This window comes from Salmo salar, chromosome 02 (genome assembly GCF_965601325.2).
Source record: "Salmo salar chromosome 02, fSalSal1, whole genome shotgun sequence".
NCBI lineage: Eukaryota > Metazoa > Chordata > Actinopteri > Salmoniformes > Salmonidae > Salmo > Salmo salar.
In genome coordinates this window covers 32,735,645-32,759,644 of record NC_138292.1, presented here as the reverse complement: position 1 = coordinate 32,759,644, position 24,000 = coordinate 32,735,645, and the positions used below count along the sequence as shown (strand labels likewise).

General features: G+C 43.2%; 1 protein-coding gene and 1 long non-coding RNA gene across 2 annotated transcripts in view; one reads left to right on the top strand and one right to left on the bottom strand.

Moving 5' to 3' along the window:
* Positions 1-24,000, bottom strand: part of LOC106579994 (uncharacterized) — a 72,549-nt gene that overhangs the window by 36,800 nt on the left and 11,749 nt on the right. The gene's annotated exons all lie outside the window — the stretch shown is intronic.
* Positions 18,018-22,485, top strand: LOC106580004 (uncharacterized). The gene is made up of 3 exons (XR_001322781.3): positions 18,018-18,248; positions 19,016-19,105; positions 19,508-22,485. It is a non-coding gene; the product is annotated as an uncharacterized LOC106580004 (long non-coding RNA).

Below are 24,000 nucleotides of genomic sequence, written 5' to 3'. Positions count from 1 at the left end.
CTCTGTATGTGTAACGGCCGTCGTCAGAATTAGACCAAGGTGCAGCGGAGGATGTGTTCATCATTAGAATTTTAATGAAAAGAGAACACTATAAAAATAAACAAAAACGACAGCCAAACAGTCCTGTCAGGAAAAACTCTAAACAGAAACAATCACCCACAAAAACCCAAAGGAAAACCAGGCTACTTATGTGTGACTCCCAATCAGCAACAGCGAACTACAGCTGTGCCTGATTGGGAGCCACACACGGCCCAAAACAAAGAAATACAAAAACATAGAAAAATGAACATAGAACGCCCACCCAATGTAAGACCCTGGCCTAACCAAAATAAAGAACAAAAACCCTTCTCTATGGCCAGGGCGTTACAGTGTGCTTGTTTGTGTTTATCTATCTTCTAAGCACCTCACACCTCTCTCGTGTGTCTGACAAATTAAGCTGAACAAGGGAATTATGTGTGCATGTGTGTGCATGTGTGTCGTTTGATCGAAAATCAAATCCAAATCTAAGTTTATTGATCGCGGACACTGATTTGCAGATGTTATCACAGGTGCAGTAAAATGCTCCAACATTGCAGTAGTACCTAGCAATAACATATAGAAATACAACCCCCCCCCCCCCCCCAATGTCAGAGTTTATAAATTATACATTGTTTTCAGTCCTCACAAAAAACGCAAAAAAGTGTCTGTGTCTGCCTGCCAGCTGAAAACCTTTACCTGTGTGTGTGCGCTACCTGCCCCTCCCCCTCTGAAGCATAGGCTACTGCAGCCTACTGATGTTACAAGCGTGATTCAGAAATTAGAGAGAGATTTTTAATTACAGAAGAATGGATTCACTTTTTCAGTGCTAGTTAAGGATACTATAGTTATCAGTTTCCACATTGGATTTATTAACTACAAAAAGGTAAGACATGTTTTTTATTGTTTTCTGGTGCCCCTCTGCACACACAGTTTTGTTAGCCACCTGGCTAGCTCTGGTCCAACGTTAAGCCAAATATCTGAAGTTCAAAGACAATCAAAGTTGCTCCATAGAAGCCGCTCCTCCGTAGGTATAATTCTATGGGCGTAATTCAGATAATGCATGTCATAACAAAATGACCAGCGCTTTCAGTTGTACAACTGACTAGGTATTCCCATTTCCCTTTCAAGCCAAGCCAAGCCTCCTCCTCGGCTCCTCCATCTCTCGCTCTCTCCCCACCTGCAAAATGTCAGCTGTGCTGCCCTGTTCTGAACCAGTTGTTATTTTCCTAAGTCTCTCTTTGTGGCACTTGACCACATGACTGGACAGTAGTTCAGGTGAGACAAAACTAGGGCCTGTCTTGTTGATAGTGATAAGAAGGCAGAGTAGGAGGCAAACCTCTCCCCATCTTAGCTACTGTTGCATCAATATGTTTTGACCATGACCATTTACAATCCAGCGTTACTCCAAGCAGTTTAGTCTCTTCAACTTGCACAATTTCCACAATATTCATTACAAGATTTAGTTCAGGTTTAGGGTTAAGTGAATGATTTGTCCGAAATACAACGCTCTTAGTTTTTTAGATATTTGGGACTAATTTATTGCTGGCCACCCATTCTGAAACTGACTGCAGCTCTTTGTTAATTAAGTGTTGCAGTGATTTCGCTTGTTGCGGTAGCTGAGGTGTATAGTGTTGAGTAGACACACAGGCTTACTCAGAGCAAGTGGCAGGTCATTAGTAAAGATTGAAAAAAGTAAGGGGCCTAGACAGCTGCCCTGGGGAATGCCTAATTTACTGGATTATGTTGGAGAGGCTTCCTTTAAAGAACACCCACTGTGTTCTGTTAGAAAGGTAACTCTCATCCACAATATGGCAGGGGATGTAAAGCCATAAAGCATACATTTTTCCAACAGCAGATTATGATCGATAATATCAAAAGCTACACTGTAGTCTAACAAAACAGCTCCCACAATCTTTTTATTATCAATTTCTCTCAGCCAATCATCAGTCATTTACATGTGCCGTACATGTTGAATGTCCTTCCCTATAAGCGTGCTGAAAATCTTTACATTTTTATTGCTTTACTGGGAGGCTTATCAGAGGTAGACATGATATTTATGTTTGAGCTGATAGTGCAGGGTGAGCTACAGTGGACTTCCTACTAGGGCAAACTGCCTCAGTTCTAACAGTATAACTCAGGTTCATACTGTACGTGGATCACTCCATACATTAAATGTAGGATTGACAGAGGTATTCAGGGGAGTAAGAGGTACATAAATGAGGTTACTTGCATTATGACTGCCAACGGCCCTGGGACAATGTACATTTGCAGCAGCACTACAACAACTCAGCGAGTTGTCGGTAGAGATTATCTGAGCAGGACTTGGGTCACAATTATGACACAGACACATTTTTGTTCACGCCTGTCATTTCTGGTAGACATGTTGGTCACGCTTCGAATGGTTTACATGCATGTTGTGCGTGATTATGTCTGTGCTATAGACTGTGAGGTGACAGCTTAATTTTCCACTCCTCTGCTGTTCTCTCCTCTCTCCCCCTATCCTCTTCTCTCATCTCCTATACTCTCCTTTCATTGTCCCTGTTCACACAGAGTTTATCATATGATCCAACTTTCAAAACGAGTCTGTTTTGGCTAGCCACAGCAGTCAACTAGCTAGCTAAGTAGCTCTTTAGCTTTCTAGCACATTCACTAATTAGTTTGTAAACAATAACAAGATAGTTAGCTACCACATGTTCTTGTCAAACTGTCAAACAGGCAACAAGATATGCAAAATAACAGTCTAAAAACCACTTGAGGGTTCAGATACAAATCGTTTGGCCAGAAATCAGATGTGTATGTGGCTTGAAATATCAGATTCCATTTGCTTTTCGGCAGTTCAGACTGCAGGAAAAAAAACTGATTCGAATCTGTATTATTTTATTTACTTGAGTCACTTCAAACTGTCAATGTGAACAAGGCTTTAGTGAAGGAGGCTCACAGATAGCCATCTGTACTACTGCTACAGTAGGTAGGGGAGGCTAATATAGTCAGAGACTCTTAATTGCATCTGTGTGAAGGGTATATTCATAATTTTGTAGATCAACTCCTATAATTGCTATCCTGCCTTAATGACGGGAAATACTGTACACACACTCACAAACACAGTGGTGTAAGTACTTACTTTTGAAGTCAGAAGTTTGCATACACCTTAGCCAAGTACATTTAAAATCAGTGTTTAACAATTCCTGACATTTAATCCTAATAAATATTCCCTGTCTTAGGTCAGCTAGGATCTCCACTTTATTTTAAGAATGTGAAATGTCAGAATAATAGTAGAGAGAATGATTTATTTCAAATTGTATTTCTTTCATCACATTCCCAGTGGGTCAGAAGTTTACATACACTCAATTAGTATTTGGTAGCATTGCCTTTAAATTGTTTAACTTGGGTAAAACGTTTCAGATAGCCTTCCACAAGCTTCCCAGAATAAGTTGGGTGAATTTTGGCCCATTCCGCCTGACCGAGCTGGTGTAACCGAGTCAGGTTTCTAGGCCTCCTTGCTCGCACACGCTTTTCAGTTCTGCCCACAAATTTGCTATAGGATTGAGGTTAAGGCTTTGTGACCAGTCCCTCCTTCAGCAAAGCCCCCCCACAACATGATGCTGCCACCCCCGTGCTTCACAGTTGGGATGGTGTTCTTCGGCTTGCGAGCGTCCCCCTTTTTCCTCCAAACATAACGATGGTCAATATGGCCAAACATTTCTATATTTGTTTCATCAGAGCAGAGAACATTTCTCCAAAAAGTACGATCTTTGTCCCCATGTGCAATTGCAAACCGTAGTCTGACTTTTTTATGGCGGATTTGGAGCAGTGGCTTCTTCCTTGCTGAGCGGCCTGTCAGATTATGGCGATATAGGACTTGTTATACTGTGGATATAGATACTTTTGAACCTGTTTCCTCCAGCATCTTCACAAGGTCCTTTGCTGTTGTTCTGGGATTGATATGCACTTTTCGCACCAAAGTACGTTCATCTCTAGGAGACAGAACGCGTCTCCTTCCTGAGCGGTATGACGGCTGCGTGGTCCCATGGTGTTTATACTTGCGTAATATTGTTTGTACAGATGAACATGGTACCTTCAGGCATTTGGAAATTGCTCCCAAGGATGAACCAGACCTGTGGAGGTCTACAATCTTTTTTCTCAGGTCTTGGCTGATTTAACATAAGTGTTTGTAAACTTCCGACTTCAACTGTATGTAAAATACTGAAAGTAAAGTATCTGTTCTTTACCATTTATATTTGACAACTTTTACTTCTACTTCACTACATTCCTAAATATTTTCTATGACACCCAAAAGTACTCGTTACATTTTGATTGCTTAGCAGGACAGAAATTTTTTCCAATTCAGGCACTTATCAAGAGAACATCCCTGGTCATCCATACTGCCTCTGATCTGGTGGACTCAAACACACATGCTTCGTTTGTAAATTATTTCAGAGTGTTGGAGATCACCCCTGGCTATTCATAAATATAAAAACAAGAAAATTGTGCAGTCTGGTTGGTAAATAAGGAATTTGAAATTATTTATACTTTTACTTTTGATACTTAAGTATATTTTAGCAATTACTTTTGATACTTAAGTATATTTAAAACCGAATACTTTTACACAAGTAGTATTTTACTGGGTGGAGGCCTTTTTCTTTTATGATTTTTTTTTTTTTTACCCCGTTTCCTCCCAAATTTTGTGGTATCCAATTGGGAGTTACAGTCTTGTCTCATTGCTGCAATTCCCATACGGACTCGGGAGAGGTGAAGGTCGAGAGCCGTGCGTCCTCAAACAACCCATCTAAGCCGCACTGCTTCTTGACACAATGCCCACTTAATGTGTCGGAGGAAACACTGTGCACATGGCAACCGTGTCAGCGTGCACGTCACAGGAGTCGCTAGTGCGCGATGGGACAAAGACATCCCTGTATCTAAGAGACACGCATTTACTGCTGAGGTCTCACTAAAACCCTCCTATGTGTGTGTGTGTGTGTGTGTGTGTGTGTGTGTGTGTGTGTGCGCGTGTGCCTATCCCCATCGGTTACAGAAATGGCCAAAACAGATGAAAGGACTAGATTGAAAGGCCAGAAACAGATGTCTGAAAACTAGATACTGTTGATATACTAGCCAAACACACAGATATGAACGATGCAGGATGGAGACGTACCTGCCATTACACCAACAGCCAAAATGTTTTTAAAACTGGATACTGTAACTCTGGCCAAAAACACAGATCTGTTATAACTAGATACTGATGATTTGCCATCATAGTAAAGGCTGAAAGTACAGATCTGAGAATACTGCAGCACTAGCAGGGAACATAGATCTGTGAAAAGATTACTGGATGCTGGAGCATTTCCAGATGGAACAATGTAGCTCTGGACTGCCTGTTTGAGAATGACCGTGTCCCTAACCAACCTGCTGGAGATGTCACTGGTAGAATCAGACAGTGTGTAGCTGCCATTGTGACTGATCAGCATGTGTCAGAGAATAGATAATGGTATCTACTTTACACTCCAGTCTACCTGCTGTGAAAATATATGAGAGAAAGAGAGCAGTGTGACCTATCACATCCAGATTGGATGGGAATGAAAAGGAGACACGCAACACACACAACAGCGGCAAGAACAAAACATGTTCCTCTCATCTAAGAGTCATAAATCAATGATCAGTCCAATCAAATAATCAATAATGAATTACCTGTCCATCTCCCAGCTCAGTCCTTTATACCCTGGCCAGAGAGTCAGTCAACAGATTCCTCTTTCTTTCTGCCTCTGTTCCATTCTCCTTTATTTTATTATTGTTCATCAAACATTATTTCTGTCTCCTCTTTCCCTCCATCTACAGGATTCTTGTACTGAGTGAACTATAGCACCTTACAGTGAGGGAAAAAAGTATTTGATCCCCTGCTGATTTTGCACGTTTGCCCACTGACAAAGAAATGATCAGTCTATAATTTTAATGGTACGTGTATTTGAACAGTGAGAGACAGAATAACAACAAAGAAATCCAGAAAAACGCATGTAAAAAATGTTATAAATTGATTTGCATTTTAATGAGGGAAATAAGTATTTGACCCCTCTGCAAAACATGACTTAGTACTTGGTGGCAAAACCCTTGTTGGCAATCACAGAGGTCAGACGTTTCTTGTAGTTGGCCACCAGGTTTGCACACATCTCAGGAGGGATTTTGTCCCACTCCTCTTTGCAGATCTTCTCCTAGTCATTAAGGTTTTCGAGGCTGACGTTTGGCAACTCGAACCTTCAGCTCCCTCCACAGATTTTCTATGGGATTAAGGTCTGGAGACTGGCTAGGCCACTCCAGGACCTTAATGTGCTTCTTCTTGAGCCACTCCTTTGTTGCCTTGGCCGTGTGTTTTGGGTCATTGTCATGCTGGAATACCCATCCACGACCCATTTTCAACGCCCTGGCTGAGGGAAGAAGGTCCTCAACCAAGATTTGATGGTACATGGCCCCGTCCATCGTCCCTTTGATGCGGTGAAGTTGTCCTGTCCCCTTAGCAGAAAAACACCCCCAAAGCATAATGTTTCCGGTGGGGATGGTGTTCTTGAGGTCATAGGCAGCATTCCTCCTCCTCCAAACACGGCGAGTTGAGTTGATGCCAAAGAGCTCCATTTTGGTCTCATCTGATCACAACACTTTCACCCAGTTGTCCTATGAATCATTCAGATGTTCATTGGCAAATTTCAGACGGGCATGTATATGTGCTCTTGAGCAGGGGGACCTTGCGGGCGCTGCAGGATTTCAGTCCTTCACGGCGTAGTGTGTTACCAATTGTTTTCTTGGTGACTATGGTCCCAGCTGCCTTGAGATCATTGACAAGATCCTCCCGTGTAGTTCTGGGGTGATTCTTCACCGTTCTCATGATCATTGCAACTCCACGAGGTGAGATCTTGCATGGAGCCCCAGGCTGAGGGAGATTGACAGTTCTTTTGTGTTTCTTCCATTTGCGAATAATCACACCAACTGTTGTCACCTTCTCACCAAGCTACTTGGCGAAGTTCTTGTAGCCCATTCCAGCCTTGTGTAGGTTTACAATCTTGTCCCTGACATCCTTGGAGAGCTCTTTGGTCTTGGCCATGGTGGAGAGTTTGGAATCTGATTGATTGATTGCTTCTGTGGACAGGTGTCTTTTATACAGGTAACAAACTGAGATTAGGAGCACTCCCTTTAAGAGTGTGCTCCTAATCTCAGCTCGTTACCTGTATAAAAGACACCTGGGAGCCAGAAATCTTTCTGATTGAGAGGGGGTCAAATACTTATTTCCCTCATTAAAAAACAAATCAATTTATAACATTTTTGACATGAGTTTTTCTGGATTTTTTTGTTGTTATTCTGTCTCTCACTGTTCAAATAAACCTACCATTAAAATTATAGACTGATCATTTCTTTGTCAGTGGGCAAACGTACAAAATCAGCAGGTGGATCAAATACTTTTTTCCCCCACTGTACATAAGACCTTTCTAGTTGAACAGAAAGCTACACAGAGAGGACATAAAGGACAGTTCCAGACAGACGAAGAACAGTACAACTGCTACAGTCAGATCCCAAAGAGAGATGAGAGCAGATTGTCACGAACCGGCTCGAAGTTCATAACAAAAACGGAGACAAAGTGGAGATAAGGAACAACAAAATATATTTATTAACTGAAGTAAGCTAAATACAATTAACAATGGTGTGTGTAGTCAGTAACCAATAGTATAAGTGAGTGGTTATGTGCATAAATGTGATAATGAGGGGTATTGAAAGGTGCCAAAGCAAACAAACAAAATGGCCACAAAAATGCCACAACCAAAATCTAACAGTGTGTCTGCATGGAGAGAGTCTCCCCAATGAATGGGGAGGAGGTGTATTTATCCCGGGACACACGCTCCGCCCGCCGACACACGCTCCGCCCGCCGACATCCCAGCATCCGCTCGCCGACGCCGACCCCCCCCCCCCCCCCCCCAATAAAACTGTGAACCAACAAGGACCCCGGAACACCATACCAGCCTGCGTCCCAAATCGACCCAGCCTGCGCCCCAAATCCATGAGGGGGGTACGTGTTCACACTTCCACTTGCCCCAGCCAACCTCATCCTCCCCAGACCTCAGCAACCTTTGCGCACAGGAAGCAACCTTTAAGAGGAAAGAAGAAAACGAGACCAGAAGGGAACAAACAGGAGCGATAGAACAGGACAATACATAACATAAAATAAACAGTGGAAAGTCACGTGGACATTCAGGAACAGGGCGCACGAGAGCACGTCAGCAACAACATTATCAGTCCCCCTGATGTGCCGCACATCGAGATGGAATGCTTGGTAAAATAAACACCATCTCATTATCCTCAGGACACATCATGGACCTCAAGAAGGTGAGAGGATTATGGTCGGTATAGACCACAATAGGTACTACTCCCGACCCGACATACACCTCAAAGTGATGTAGCGCCCATATGAGTGCTAGCGCTTCTTTTTCCATGACCGAGTAGTTCAACTGATAGTTTATTTTCCAAAAAGTTTAACCAACAGGCCTCTCAACACCAGACACATCTGCTTGCAGCAAAACTGCATCTGCTCCCACATGACTAGCATCCACCTGCAAGGTAAATGACAAATCCACGCGAGGAGCAGCCAGCACCGGAGTTGAGGTAAACAACCTCTTTGCATCTTCAAAAGCCTGTTGACAACAAGAAGACCATACGTAAACAGCCTTAGCTTTCAGCAAATCTGTCAAGGGAGCGACTACAGTAGAGAAGTTCCTTCAAAAACTACGGTAATAACCAATCATTCCCAAGAAACACATCAGTTCCTTTAGTGGTTGGTGGAAAAGTATCAATAGCTACCACCTTAGCCCGAACAGGACGCACTTCACCCTGCCCAACCACCTTTCCAAGGTATGTAATGGTCGCCTGAGCAAACTCACATTTAGCCAGATTGATCGTGAGGCGACCCGCATCTAGGCAGTCGAACAAATATCTGCATATATCACTACGTTGTCCATATAAACAGCGCACCCGGCCAGACCGGAGACAACCCTGTTCTTAAGTTACTGAAAAGTGGCAGGTGCATTACGCAGGCCGAAACTCATAACCGAATACGAGTGCAGACCAGAGGGTGTAATAAAGGCAGAGATTTCACGTGTTCTACTCGTCAGTGGCACCTGCCAGGCGTAACACCAGCGATTAAACTGTGAAGATAAACAGACTCATGTTGAGTTTGCGCGAGTTATCATTCCTTTTTAAAGTTCTAAATCGTTGGCGGTAAGCCTCAGGAACCAATTCGTAAATCTGTAACACCGCCATTTTAACCTTATCATAACTGACACTGTCGGCTACACTAAGAGCTGAATATGCTTCCTGCGCTTTACCAGTCAACACACTGCAACATTAAAGTGTGGTCAGAATCAGGCCAACTCCTAGCGTCTGCAACACGCTCAAACAAAAAGAATGTCTCAGGGTCCTTCTCATTAAATTTAGGCAACAACTGTAAGTTCAACCATATCAAATGTGTCCGGGGCACGACTGAAAGTGGAGCGACCCCTAGATAAATCTGGGTCACCTTCCCAGAGCAAACTGTCCCCTGAGAGCTTTCCTTCCCTAACCAACTCTAGCCACTCTTGTTACAGCTTGATTTTAGCACGCTCCAAATCCTTTTTAAATTCCAATTCCTAAAAATAAAGAAAAACCCTTGAATGAGTAGATGTGTCCAAACTTTTGACTGGTACCGTACATATCTACCGCAATTACATTGTAGCCCTGCACATCGACTCGGTACTGGTACCTCGTGTATAGCCAAGTTATCATTTTTATATAGTTTTAAAAAATGTTCTATCTACATTGTTGTGAAGGGCTCGTAAGTAAGCCTTTCAGTGTTAGTCTACACCTATTTACAACTGTTGTTTACCAAGCATGTGACAAATAAAATTCGATTTTATTTTGATTTAAACAGCTGTGTGTTCTCTCCTGTGACTCATAATGTACTGTTTTGATCCCGCTGCTCTGCTCTTTCTGTGCTCTTTAGGGCTTTGCATGATGTGTGTGTTGGGGGAGGGTACTTCTGTAGCTGCAACTAATGCTCTGAATTTAGAGATTTTCCCTCTCTCTGCTTTAAGAAAACGTCCCAAACTAATTAGAGAGAGAACATCTTTCTCTCTAGAGAGATAGAGAGAAAGATGTTTGTGTATCCACTTCGTTAAACTCCCACACAGACTGTCCCCCAAGGCACAGCCACTTTCCCTTTTTTCACCCCTTTGTTCTCCCCAATTTCGTGGTATCCAATTGGTAGTTACAGTCTTGTCTCATCGCTGCAACTCCCGTACGGACTCGGGAGAGGCGAGAGCCATGCGTCCTCCGAAACACAACCCAACCAAGCCGCACTGCTTCTTGACACAATGCCCATCCAACCCGGAAGCCAGCCGCACCAATGTGTCGGAGGAACCACCTGGCGACCGTGTCAGCGTGCACTGCACCCGGCCCGCCACAGGAGTCACTAGTGCGCGATGAGACAAGGATATCCCTGCCGGCCAAACCCTCCTTAACCCGGACGACGCTGGGCCAATTGTGCGCCGCCCCATGGGCCTCCCGGTCGCGGCCGGCTGTGACAGAGCCTGGGCTCGAACCCAGAATCTCTAGTGGCACAGCTAGCACTGCGCCCCTCGGGAGGCCTCCACTTTCCCTTTTTATCCCCCCTCTATCTCTCTCTCTACCTAACTCCATCCTAATCTCCCTCCCTCCACTTCCATCCTCACCCCTTCTCTCCTGCTCTCTCCCCTCATTTTCTCTTATTTCACTCTTTCCCCATCCAGTCTTTCAGCTCGTTCCCACTGTACAATAATATCATACTTTAACTCTCTGCTTCTCAAACTGACTGGTCTCCTTCTGACAGTCTCTCTACACACATCACCTCATACTTCTCCACAGGCTGGATCACACTAACAACTTTCTACCTCCATCTCATTCATATCTTCTCTCTCTCTCTCTTCCTCTTCCTCCTCCTCTTCCTCCTCCATCTGCCTCTCTGTTCCATTCTTCTGTATTTCATCACTGTTCATCAAACATGATTTCTGTCTCCTCTATCCCACCATCTATAGCAGGGCTCTCTCTATACAGGACGGGAGCTCTCCAGGAACAGGGTTGTAGAGCCCTGATCTATAGCATTATTGTACTGAGTGAACTATAGCGTCTTACTTAAGGCCTTTCTAGATGAACAGTCATAGACATATAGCAGCTACATAGAGAGGACACAAAGGACAGTTCCAGACAGACGAAGAACAGTACAACTGCTACAGTCAGATCCTAAATAGAGATGGAGGGAGCGAATGGGTAGATGACGGAAGGAACTGATGAATAAACAAGTGCCTATTCGAAGCACTTTCTACAGCTGCATGACTACGCACATGAATACCTGAACAGCAGTCTCTCTCTCTCTGAAGTCACACCCAGCAAGTCCCTGGGACATGTCTTCTATTCTTTTTTTAATCATTTATCATACCCCTCTCTCTCTCTCCTTTCTCTTTCCCTCTCTTTGTATGCTTTTTTTAAAATCTCATACGAAAGACCACACAAAGAGCAGGACAAGACAGAAGTTCCTAGAAGACTATCACACACACAGACATACACACACACAGAACACTCACTACCATTTAAACAGCTATGCGTTCTCTCCTGTGACTCATAATGTACTGTTTTGATCCCGCTGCTCTGCTCTTTCTGTGCTCTTTAGGGCTTTGCATGATGTGTGTGTTGGGGGAGGGTACTTCTGTAGCTGCAACTAATGCTCTGAATTTAGAGATTTTCCCTCTCTCTGCTTTAAGAAAACATCACAAACCAATTAAAGAGAGAGAGAAAGGGAGATTTTCGTGAATCCACTTCTTTAAACTCCCACACAGCCTGTGTCCCCAAGAGCAGCCATAGCCACTTTCCCTCTTTATCCCCATTCTCTCTCTCCCTCCCTCCATCCTCATCTTTTACTTCCTCCCTCCTCACCCCCTCCACTTCCATCCTCACCCCTTCCTATTCTTTTCTCCTGCTTCTCCCCTCATTTGATCTTATTTCACTCTTTCAGCTCATCCCTCTGTACAATAATATCATACTTTTAACTCTCTGCTTCTCAAACTGACTGGTCTCCTTTTGACCGTCTTTCTACACACATCGCCTCTATCCCCTACACTTCTCCATAGGCTGGCTCACACTAACACCTTTATACCTCCATCTCTATCTCCCTCTCTCACTCTGTTTTTCTTGTTCATTATGTCTCTCCACTTTATGCCTAAATGCCATCTCCGGCATCAAACATCCTCATTTTACAGGAAAGTAACACGATTATGTGGAACATATTTCAATGCACGCACGCAGGTAGGATGGATCTCTCTCTCTCTCTCTCTCTCTCTCTCTCTCTCTCTCTCTCTCTCTCTCCCTCCCTCCCTCCCTCCATGCATTAGTATGTATAGTATGGAGTAAAATGTGGAGGGGTGATGTTTCCTAATCGGTCCAGATTTGTTCTGTCACATCAACACCCACATACAGCTTGGAGAGAGAGAGGGGGGGGAGGGGAGAGGGAGAAGGAGTGAGAAAGGGGGAGGGGGGAAGGGGAGAGAGAGAGGGGGGAGGGGAGAGAGAGGGGGGGTGGTGAGATCTCTAAGTGTGTCTCAGGAAGGAAAGGTCCAGCAGTTCTCCCCCTTGACTCCCTCTCTTCTTCCTCTCTTCTCCCTCTCCATCTCCCTCCCTCTCTTCTTTTTCTCCCTCTCTTCTCCTTCTCCCTCTCTTCTCCATCTCCCTCCCCCATCTCCCTCTCTTCTCCATCTCCCTCTCTTCTCCATCTCCCTCCCTCCTCTCCCTCTCCCCTCTCCCTCTCTTCTCCCTCTCCCTCTCTTCTCCCTCTCCCCTCTCCCCTCTCCCTCTCTTCTCCCCCTTGACTCCCTATCTTCTCATACTCCGTCTTTCTCTCTGTGATGAACTTACTGTAAAGAAACAGATTTCAAAGTGAAGGGATGATTGTATGGAAGGAAAGGTAGTGATGAGGCAATGTTAAGCTAGTGGCAGCTTTGCGTGATTTATTGTTGTCTCTACCTTATTGCCCTTTGTGCTGTTGTCTGTGCCCAATAATGTTTGTACCATGTTTTGGCCTGCTACCATGTTGTGTTGCTACCATGCTATGTTGTCATGTGTTGCTGCCTTGATATGTTGTTGTCTTAGGTCTCTCTTTATGTAGTGTTGTGTTGTCTCTCTTGTCGTTATGTGTTTTGTCCCATATTTATATTTTATTTATTTATTTTTAATCCCAGCCCCTGTCCCCACTGGAGGCCTTTTGCCAGGCCGTCATTGTAAATAAGAATTTGTTCTTAACTGACTTGCCTAGTTAAATAAAGGCAAAATAAATAAATAAAAGCTTGTGTGTCTAAGGTGAGATGATGTTAAAATAAAAATAGTAGAGATGGATTAGCTGTGAAGGGGAAGTTAAGGAGTGTGTGAGTTTATGTGTGTGTGTAGAGGTGTGTTTTAAACCCTGCAGGAAGAGGAGAAGAGAGGAAGTGAGGCGTTTAGCTCTGAAGTGGGGCACTTTTAATCACAGGGAGCGGAATCCTGCATGCCCTGCTATGCCATCGATTATTGATGCCTGCCGCAGCCAGAGTGATGAATCATTCAGCCACTAGTTAGGCCTGGGAATTATCCTCCTCTACGGACGACAACACTCATCTACATAAATCACAAGCTTCTGATACACACACATTCTCCGTTACCTGAGAAGAAAGTTAACTTGAGCTGCTAAACTGAAGTGAACTTAAAACTTGCATACTGTGGGTCTTTGTGTGTGTGTGTGTGTGTATATATGTGTGTGTGTGTGTGTGTGTGTGTGTGTGTGTGTGTGTGTGTGTGTGTGTGTGTGTGTGTGTGTGTGTGTGTGTACATTACTTGCTCCTGTAAAAGCATTAAGCTACATTGATTACCTGTTGTACTGGATAGCTACACACACTGTATAATATAGAGCTGGCGGGATTTTCCATGCATCGCCAGGACAGAGAAGCTACGTCTGGTAAGACAAGGGGCGGGGGTGTGTGTCTATTTGTCTATAACAGCTGGTGCACAATGTCTAATATTAAAGAAGTCTCGAGGTATTGCTCACCTGAGGTAGAGTACCTTATGATAAGCTGTAGACCACACTATCTACCAAGAGAGTTCTCATCTATATTATTCATAGCCATCTATTTACCACCACAAACTGATGCTGGCACTAAGACCGCACTCAACCAACTGTATAAGGCCATAAACAAACAAGAAAATGCTCATCAAGAAGTGGCGCTCCTAGTGGCCGGGGACTTTAATGCAGACAAACTTAAATCCGTTTTACATAATTTCTACCAGCAAGTCATATGTACAACCAGAGGAAAATAATCTCTAGACCACCTTTACTCCACACACAGAGACGCATACAAAGCTCTCCCTCGCCCTCCATTTGGCAAATCTGACCATAATTCTAACCTCCTGATTCCTGCTTACAAGCAAAAACTAAAGCAGGAAGTACAGTAACTCGCTCAATACGGAAGTGGTCAGATGACATGGATGCTATGCTACAGGACTGTTTTTCTACTGTAGCACAGACTGGAATATGTTCCGGGATTCCTCCAATGGCATTGAGAATTATACCACCTCAGTCATCAATAAGTGCATTGACGACGTCATCCCCACAGTGACCGTAAGTACATATCCCAACCAGAAGCCATGGATTACAGGCAACATCTGCATCGAGCTAAAGGCTAGAGCTGCCGCTTAGAAGGAGCGGGACACTAATCCGGACGCTTATAAGAAATCCCGCTACGCCCTCAGACGAACCATCAAACAGACAAAGCGTCAATAAAGGATTAAGATGGAATCCTACTACACCGGCTCTGATGCTCATCGGATGTGGCAGGGCTTGAAAACTATTATGGACTACAAAGGGAAACTCAGCCGCAAGCTGCCCAGTGAAGCGAGCCTACCAGACGAGCTAAATGCCTTTTATGCTCGCTTTGAGGAAAGCAACACTGAAGCATGCATGAGAGTACCAGCTGTTCTGGATGACTGTGTGATAACGCTCTCGGTAGCCGATGTGAGCAAGACCTTTAAACAGGTCAACATTCACAAGGCCTCAGTGCCAGACGGATTACCAGGACGTGTACTCTAAGCATGCGCTGACCAACTGGCAAGTGTCTTCACTGACATTTTCAACCTGTCCCTGACCGAGTCTGTAATACCTACATGTTTCAAGCAGACCATCATAGTCCCTGTGCTCAAGGAATCGAGGGTAACTTGCCTAAATGAACGTCGGTAGCCATGAAGTGCTTTGAAAGGCTGGTCATGGCTCACATCAACAGCATCAATTTGCATACCGCCCCAACAGATCCACAGATGACGCAATCTCAATTGCACTCCACACTGCCCTTTCCCACCTGGACAAAAGGAACACCTATGTGAGAATGCTGTTCATTGACTACAGCTCAGCGTTCAAAACCATAGTGCCCAAAAAGCTCATCACTAAGCTAAGGACCCTGGGACTAAACACCTCCCTCTGCAACTGGATCCTGGACTTCCTGACGGGCCCGCCCCCAGGTGATAAGGGTAGGCAATAACACGTCTGCCACACTTATCCTCAACACTTAAATTTTTTATTGTTTAGTTCAGTTTATTTGGTAAATATTGTCTTAATTTCTTCTTGAACTGCATTGTTGGTTATGGGCTTGTAAGTAAGCATTTCACGGTAAGGTCTACACCTGTTGTATTAGGCGCATGTGACAAATAAAGTTTGATTTGATTTAATCACAAACAGACACTGACACACACACACACACACACACACACACACACACACACAGACACACACACACACAGACACACACACAGAGAAGTTCCCTACTGCTTCAACAGTGAATGGACACTAATAAGGACTGAGTAACAGAGACGTTTGTCTTTGTGTATTTTTTTCATGTGTTTTGAAGTCTGAAGTCTCTGTTTTGGATTTTCCTTAACTATTTGAAAGCATTCTCTTCCCAGTAAACTTCTAATACAACACAGATTCAGTACGCCATGGACTGACTACAAAATAAATGTGTTACAAAGCAGAGACATAGACAGAGAGAGAAATAGTGAGTCAGACACATGGAAAGGAAAAATAGGAAAGCAGAAGTATGTTGATGCTACTTGCTCCTGGCCTCTGTGCTTGGAGACAATGGAAGACTGTGAAATGTTTAAAGGGATACTTTCGGAGTTTGCCAACAAGGACCTTTGTCTACTTCCCAAGAGTCAGATGGGAAATTTATAAATACTGAAAATACGCACACACACACACCGCCTACATACTTTTCATCTTTGGAGGGGTTCCCTTCCTCTCCTCCCTCCGTTCTTCTCTATTTAATGAGTAATCCAACACCGCAGGACATGGATATACCTCACAGCCAGAAAAGACACACATACACACATTCACAATGTGGGCAATGGGCCTGCATACAAAACAACAAAACAACCCAGAGGCTCTTCGCAGTGGTGTGGGAAATAAAGAGTTCTGTCCAAACTCTCCATTGTTAATGTGCCCCATATTGCCTGTTTAGCTCTATTGTCTATCTCTGCTTTTACTTGTCTACAGTATTTCCACTGTCTATCACTGCTGTCCATCTCCACTGTCCTTCTCTACTGTCCTTCTCCACTGTCCATCTCTACTGTTTATCTATACTGTGCTTCTCTACTGTCCATCTCTACTGTCCATCTCTATTATATTTCTCTATGTGTAATATCTATCTCTAATATACTGAACAAAAATATGAAGGCAACATGTTTCATGAGGTGAAATAAAAGATCCCAGAAATTGTTTATATGCACAAAAAGCTTATTACTCTCAAATTTGTACACTAATTTGTTTCCACCTCTCTTAGTATTTCTCCTTTGCCAAGATAATCCATCCACCTGACAGGTGTGGCATATCAAGAAGCTTATTAAACAGCATGATCATTACACAGGTGCACCCTGTGCTGGGGACAACAAAAAAAGCACTCTAAAATGTGCACTTTTGTCACACAACACAATGCCACAGACGTCTCAGGTTTTGAGGGAGCGTGCAATTGGCATACTGACTGCAGGAATGTCCACCAGAGCTGTTGCCAGAGAATTTCATGTTCATTTCTCTACCATAAGCTGCCTCTAACATCGTTTTAGAGAATTTGGCAGTACGTCCAACCGGCCTCACAACCGCAGACCAGGTGTAACCAGGCCAGCCCAGGACCTCTAAAACTTGCTAAAAATGTATGGGGCAGAGAGATGAAAGGAGAAACGCAATATGGAGTGAGAGATGAGAGAACAGGTAGTGGGCAGAGAAAGAAAGAAAATTGGGAAAATAAAAAGTTGAGATGAGAGCTGAGGAGAGAGGGAAAAGGATGGCAAAGGGGAATGTACGAAGGAAACAAAGAGAGCAAAGGGCAGGTTGACGTTTATTGTCATGAGTCTTGTCCTGGATAGGTCAGCTTGCAAAGTCAAAATAGGCTATTATCATGAAAACAAGTATGAGCTTTTAGGTCTTAATTGGAGGTTAAGGTTAAGCATTAGGGTTATCAGTATGGTTAGGGTTAGGTTTAAAATCAGATTTTATGACTTTGCGGCTGTGCCAGCTAGTGACTACTGTGCAACGATGCCCCCAGAACAAGATTCATGGTGAAAAATAGAGAAGTTAGTAGCAACACAAAACATGTTTTCAGAGATGAACCAGGGAAAAGCTCCCATATGAGATAAACCTTGAAGAATGTTTTCACTTCTATCTATACACCAATGATGTTTCTTCCATATTGATTTGTGGCTGTGAGTGCATTTTCTTAAAGGAAAATTTCACTGCTGCTCTATTTCACTATATATGTCCATTAATATATTATTAACACATCATATGTGTAGTAAAAAAAATAAAAATCCTCATTATACACAAATACAAGTGTTTCTGCATCTCACCGGTAGAAACAGCCAGCTACATTTCCTGGTTGTAAGCAAACCACAATGTCCAGAATTCATTGCGATTTGGAGATGTATACAGTTGACGTGAGAAAAATCAACATGTCTGAGTTTGCAGCCAGCACTTTCAGCCAGAGGATTTCGAAACGGAATTGAAGCCTCAACTGATGGGGTTGCAATGTCGTTGAGCTTTGAAAAGTGATGATATTCCATTGAAATTCCCCTTCACCTCAAAGAGGAAGGCATCCGATCCGCGCAGCAGAAAATAAGTTAAGCTGAGGTAACGTAGCTAACTTTACCTAGCTAACTAACTAGCTAGACAACTAGTGAACTACATTTGTTTATCTAAACCAAAATCTAGTTAGCTAGCGTTCATAATATGCAGGCTAGACATTTCAAAGCATAACAATGCAATTAGCCAGCTGCTGTCTGGCGATGTGATTTTTAACTTTGCAAGCTAACATTAACTTCGTTAGGTTATGTTAGCTAACCATTAGCTAGCTAGCTAACTAACTATCGCAGAGGCTAACGTGGCTATGTGTACTACTTAGAGTATGATCCCATCAACATCTGCAGCGGCATCAACATCAAGCTCACCACCAAGAACCTAAAATCTACTAAATCTTTCCATGACTCCATGATGAGCAAATAAATTAACTGGAGCTAGGCACAAACATGGTCCGTTTCTTGTCATAGTTGGTGTGTTTACAAGTAGGCTACAACTAATACTGTAGTTTTCTCTGTATTATGGAGGCTTAGTTGATTGTTCATGCAAGGCTTGAAGTCTAAATTGGAAAAAAATAGGTATTAGTAAGGAGGGGATAGTGTGGGTGACTGACTTGTGTCTGTTGGAGGTGGGTATTGTGTGAAGGTTAGTATGCATGATCTATTGACATGAAGGGGATGGGTGGATATAGTATCTTGTTTGAGTGTGTATTGATGGGGACAAAGTAGTAAAATGTTGCCTAATCACTGGCTTCTGTTTGTCCTACACACTAATCCTGCTGCTGCTGCTGCTGCTGATGGCCTTGACACCGGCTTTAGTAGTACAGCGCCTGTAGACCCATTGGATGAAAGCTTTCAGCCTGGCATAAGCTCAACATCATCTGACTTTGAAACAAGCCAGGACAGCCAACGGTATTTATGAAAGCACAATACCCTCTTTAGAAAACAAAATCACCAATACACTAAGCTGCCTACAAGACAAGTGCTCATCAAATTTTTCACACTCTTCCAGTCAGTTCTTTGGCATGGGGGAAAGGGGCTGTTCATATACTCTTCATTCTATTCCCTCTATTGTTGGCAGTTCTTGTCTACTCAAAAGCACAGCTGTACATGCTCATACACAACTAGACTGTTTACAAGTCAAGCCCCCCCTCAAACTTTTCTCATCTTTGCTAACAGCCCATCTCAATGCCCCGTTATTGACTCTGAGTGTAACAACACATACCAGTCTATTGTATCCTTTTTTTGTTTACAGATGAACACAGATCATTGTATGGTTACACATCCTCATAATCAGTCTTAATGCCTTTCCAGGAGACTTGCAGTACAAAACAATCTTCTGCAAGAGGTTGAAGCAGTGGGGGGTGAAGAAAGTGTACGAGAGGCCACATGGCTGTGAAGTGCAGAAAAGAGCAGATGGTTGTCTACAAGGAGCCAGAGTCACAGCTCCGCTAAACATCTCTGCCAACATCACCACAGTGCCAAAGCCTGCTAAACCAGCTATCATTACCCAACACAAGAAGAGGTTCACCAGCTGAAAAACATTCAGGAACCTGCCTGGAACATTCAACCAACACAACATCCATATTTTGTAATATAATATGTAAATGCCTAGTATGCTCACAACTGCATTGTGGTGTATATATTTTGCTAGCTGTTGTACATACAGTTGAAGTGGGAAGTTTACATACACCTAGGTTGGAGTCATTAATTTGATTTAACCACAAAACAAATTTCTTGTTAATAAACTATAGTTTTGGCAAGTCATTTAGGACATCTAATTTGTGCATGACACAAGTAATATTTCCAACAATTGTTTACAGACAGATTATTTCACTTATAATTCACTGTATCACAATTCCAGTGGGTCAGAAGTTTAAATACACTAAGTTGACTGTGCCTTTAAACAGCTTGGAAAATTCCAGAAAATCATGGCTTTATAAGCTTCTGATAGGCTAATTGACATCATTTGAGTCAACTGGAGGTGTACCTGTGGATGTATTTCAAGGCCTACCTTCAAACTCAGTGCCTCTGCTTGACATCATGGGAAAATCAAAAGAAATCAGCCAAGACCTCAGAAAAAAAATTGTAGACCTCCACAAGTCTGGTTCATCCTTGGGAGCAATTTCCAAATGCCTGAAGGTACCACGTTCATCTGTACAAACAATAGTACGCAAGTATAAACACCATGGGACCACGCAGCCGTCATACCGCTCAGGAAGGAGACGTGTTCTGTCTCCTAGAGATGAAAGTACTTTGGTGCAAAAAGTGCAAATCAATCCCAGAACAACAGCAAAGGACCTTGTGAAGATGCTGGAGGAAACCGGTACAAAAGTATCTATATCCACAGTAAGACAAGTCCTATATCGACATAACCTGAAAGGCCGCTCAGCAAGGAAGAAGCCGCTGCTCCAAAACCGCCATAACAAAGCCAAATTACGGTTTGCAACTGCACATGGAGAAATGTCCTCTGGTCTGATGAAACAAAAATAGAACTGTTTGGCTGTAATGACCATTGTTATGTTTGGAGGAAAAAGGGGGATGCTTGCAAGCCGAAGAACACCATCCCATCCGTGAAGCACGGGGGTGGCAGCATCATGTTGTGGGGGTGTTTTGCTGCAGGAGGGACTGGTGCACTTCACAAAATAGATGGCATTCATGACGAAGGAAAATTATGTGGGTATATTGAAGCAACATCTCAAGACATCAGTCAGGAAGTTAAAGCTTGGTCACAAATGGGTCTTCCAAATGGACAATGACCCCAAGCATACTTCCAAAGTTGTGGCAAAATGGCTTGAGGACAACAAAGTCAAGGTATTGGAGTGGCCATCACAAAGCCCTGACCTCAATCATATAGAACATTTGTGGGCAGAACTGAAAAAGCGTGGAGGCCTACAAACCTGACTCGGTTACACCAGCTCTGTCAGGAGCATTTGACCCAAGTTAAACAATTTAAAGGCAATGCTACCAAATACTAATTGAGTGTATGTAAACTTCTGACCCACTGGGAATGTAATGAAATAAATAAAATCTGAAATAAATCATTCTCTACTATTATTCTGACATTTCACATTCTTAAAATAAAGTGGATCCTAACTGACCTAAAACAGGACATTTTTACTTCGATTAAATGGAATTGTCAGGAATTGTGATAAACTGAGTTTAAATGTATTTCGCTAAGGTGTATGTAAACTTCCGACTTCAACTGTAGGTCCTGGATGGCAGGAAGCTTGGCCCTAGTGATGTGGAGATGGGAGAACCTTCCAGAAGGACAACCATCTCTGCAGCACTCCACCAATCAAGCACTTATGATAGAGTGGCTAGATGGAAGCCACTCCTCAGTTAAAGGCACGACAGCCCGCTAGGAGTTTGCCAAAAGGCACCTAAAGGACTCTCCGACCATGAGTAACAAAATTCTCTGGTCTGATGAAACCAAGCTTTTACTATTTGGCCTGAATGCCAAGCATCACGTCTGGAGGAAATCAGGCACCATCCCAACGGTGAAGCATGTTGGTGGCAGCAACATTGTCTGGGGATGTTTTTCAGCGGCAGAGACTGGAAGACTAGTCAGGATTGAAGGAAAGATGAATGGAGCAAAGTAGAGAGAGATCCTTGATGAAAACCTGCTCCAGAGTGCTCAGGACCTAAGACTGGGGCGATGGTTCACCTTCCAACAGGACAACGATCCTAAGCACACAGCCAAGATAACGCAGGAGAGGCTTCGGGACAAGTCATTGAGTGGCCCAGCCAGAGCCCGGGCTTGAACCCGATCCAACATCTCTGGAGAGACCTGAAAATAGCTGTGCAGCGACGCTCCCTATCCAACCTGACAGAGCTTGAGAGGATCTGCAGAAAATAATGGGAGAAACTCCCCAAATACAGATGTGCCGAGCTTGTAGCGTCATACCCAAGAATACTCGAGGCTGTAAACGCTGCCAAAGGTCCTTCAAAGAAGTACCGAGTAAAGGGTCTGAATACTTGTGTGAATGTGATATTTCAGTTCTTTCTTTTTTCTTTTTTTTTCGCAAAAATGTCTAAACGTGTTTTTGCTTGGTCACTATGGGGTATTGTGTGTAGATTGACGGGGAAAAAAATATTTAATCAATTTTAGAATAAGGCTGTAACGTAACAAAATGGGGAAAGTCAAGGGCTCTGAATACTTTCCAAGTGCATTGTATATAGTGGTGTTTTTTATGTTTTTTTTTTTTTTTTTACAAATGTACTGACAAGTGACTAAATGATTACAGCTGTATCAGAAACCAATAAAGTGTCGGTGACAACTTCTGGATTAATTCATTGTGAAATTCTTGAAATGTATTTGGATAAACTAGCTTCAAGCTTAATGCTAAAATAAATGATGCAGGGAGTTGGTGTATCATTTAAACTTTAACTTGATGGCAAGTACACATGCTTCAGTAAATGAGTGGTGGTTAATTTCTGTCTTATCAAATGAGGAGAGACAAACTTAACACACGAGTCAGGTTATACTTAAACTACATCTTTAATAATAAGAGCTTTGCAATAGCAATGACTTTCAACGATTCACCATTTTCTAATGATCTGTTGAGAGTGACAACACAATGGCTACTGAGATCTTTTATAGCAAAGATCCACCCCCTAGTCGACATAACAAACCACAGATATTAGCAACAGTTCAAAGTGAAACTATATCAATGAGAAAGGAGTATCCCGTAGCCAGATAGCATTCGCTATAAATTATCGTTCAGTTTGGTCCCTAAGACGAGGTTCTAATCTCGTTCCTGGTACTTCATAGCACAAAAACACCAATTCATCCAATGGCATAACTCAATTGTCAACTCTAGATACTCCCATCTCAAGTAAAACCCCTTCTTGATCCCACTCCTGGACAAGCTCACTGAGGGGAGTGAGCCTCTAGGTCATACACTATCCCAGGATAAGTGCAACATCACAGAGGACATACAATGGTTCCAGACACTGCCATACACCTCCGCCAATGCCAAAGGAGGGAGTGACTTGTGCACAGACATTGTGGAGACAAGTAATTGGTTCCCCATTAATCACGCCATCCCTTCACATGGTTTAAGAATAGGTAAAGACACATTCACATATGAAGACAATGTTCCATCCTGTCCTCTTCCATTTCTGATATTCTGCATAGCACCAGAGACATGTGAAAGACCTGCCTAACCTCTCCCCTCTCTGGGCCCCAGGTGACTGAGCCCCAGCTGAGGGAAGAAGTGCAACTGCCAACACCAGAGTCCAAAGGGATACATTCTAATAACAAGTACAGTGAGGGAAAAAAGTATTTGATCCCCTGCTGATTTTGTACGTTTGCCCACTGACAGAGAAATGATCAGTCTATAATTTTAATGATAGGTTTATTTGAACAGTGAGAGACAGAATAACAACAAAAAATCCAGAAAAACACGTCAAAAATGTTATAAAATTATTTGCATTTTAAATGAGGGAAATAAGTATTTGCCCCCTCTGCAAAACATGACTTAGTACTTGGTGGCAAAACCCTTGTTGGCAATCACAGAGGTCAGATGTTTCTTGTAGTTGGCCACCAGGTTTGCACACATCTCAGTAGGGATTTTGTCCCACTCCTCTTTGCAGATCTTCTCCAAGTCATTAAGGTTGAGGCTGACGTTTGGCAACTCGAACCTTCAGCTCCCTCCACAGATTTTCTATGGGATTAAGGTCTGAAGACTGGCTAGGCAACTCCAGGACCTTAATGTGCTTCTTCTTGAGCCACTCCTTTGTTGCCTTGGCCGTGTGTTTTGGGTCATTGTCATGCTGGAATACCCATCCACGACCCATTTTCA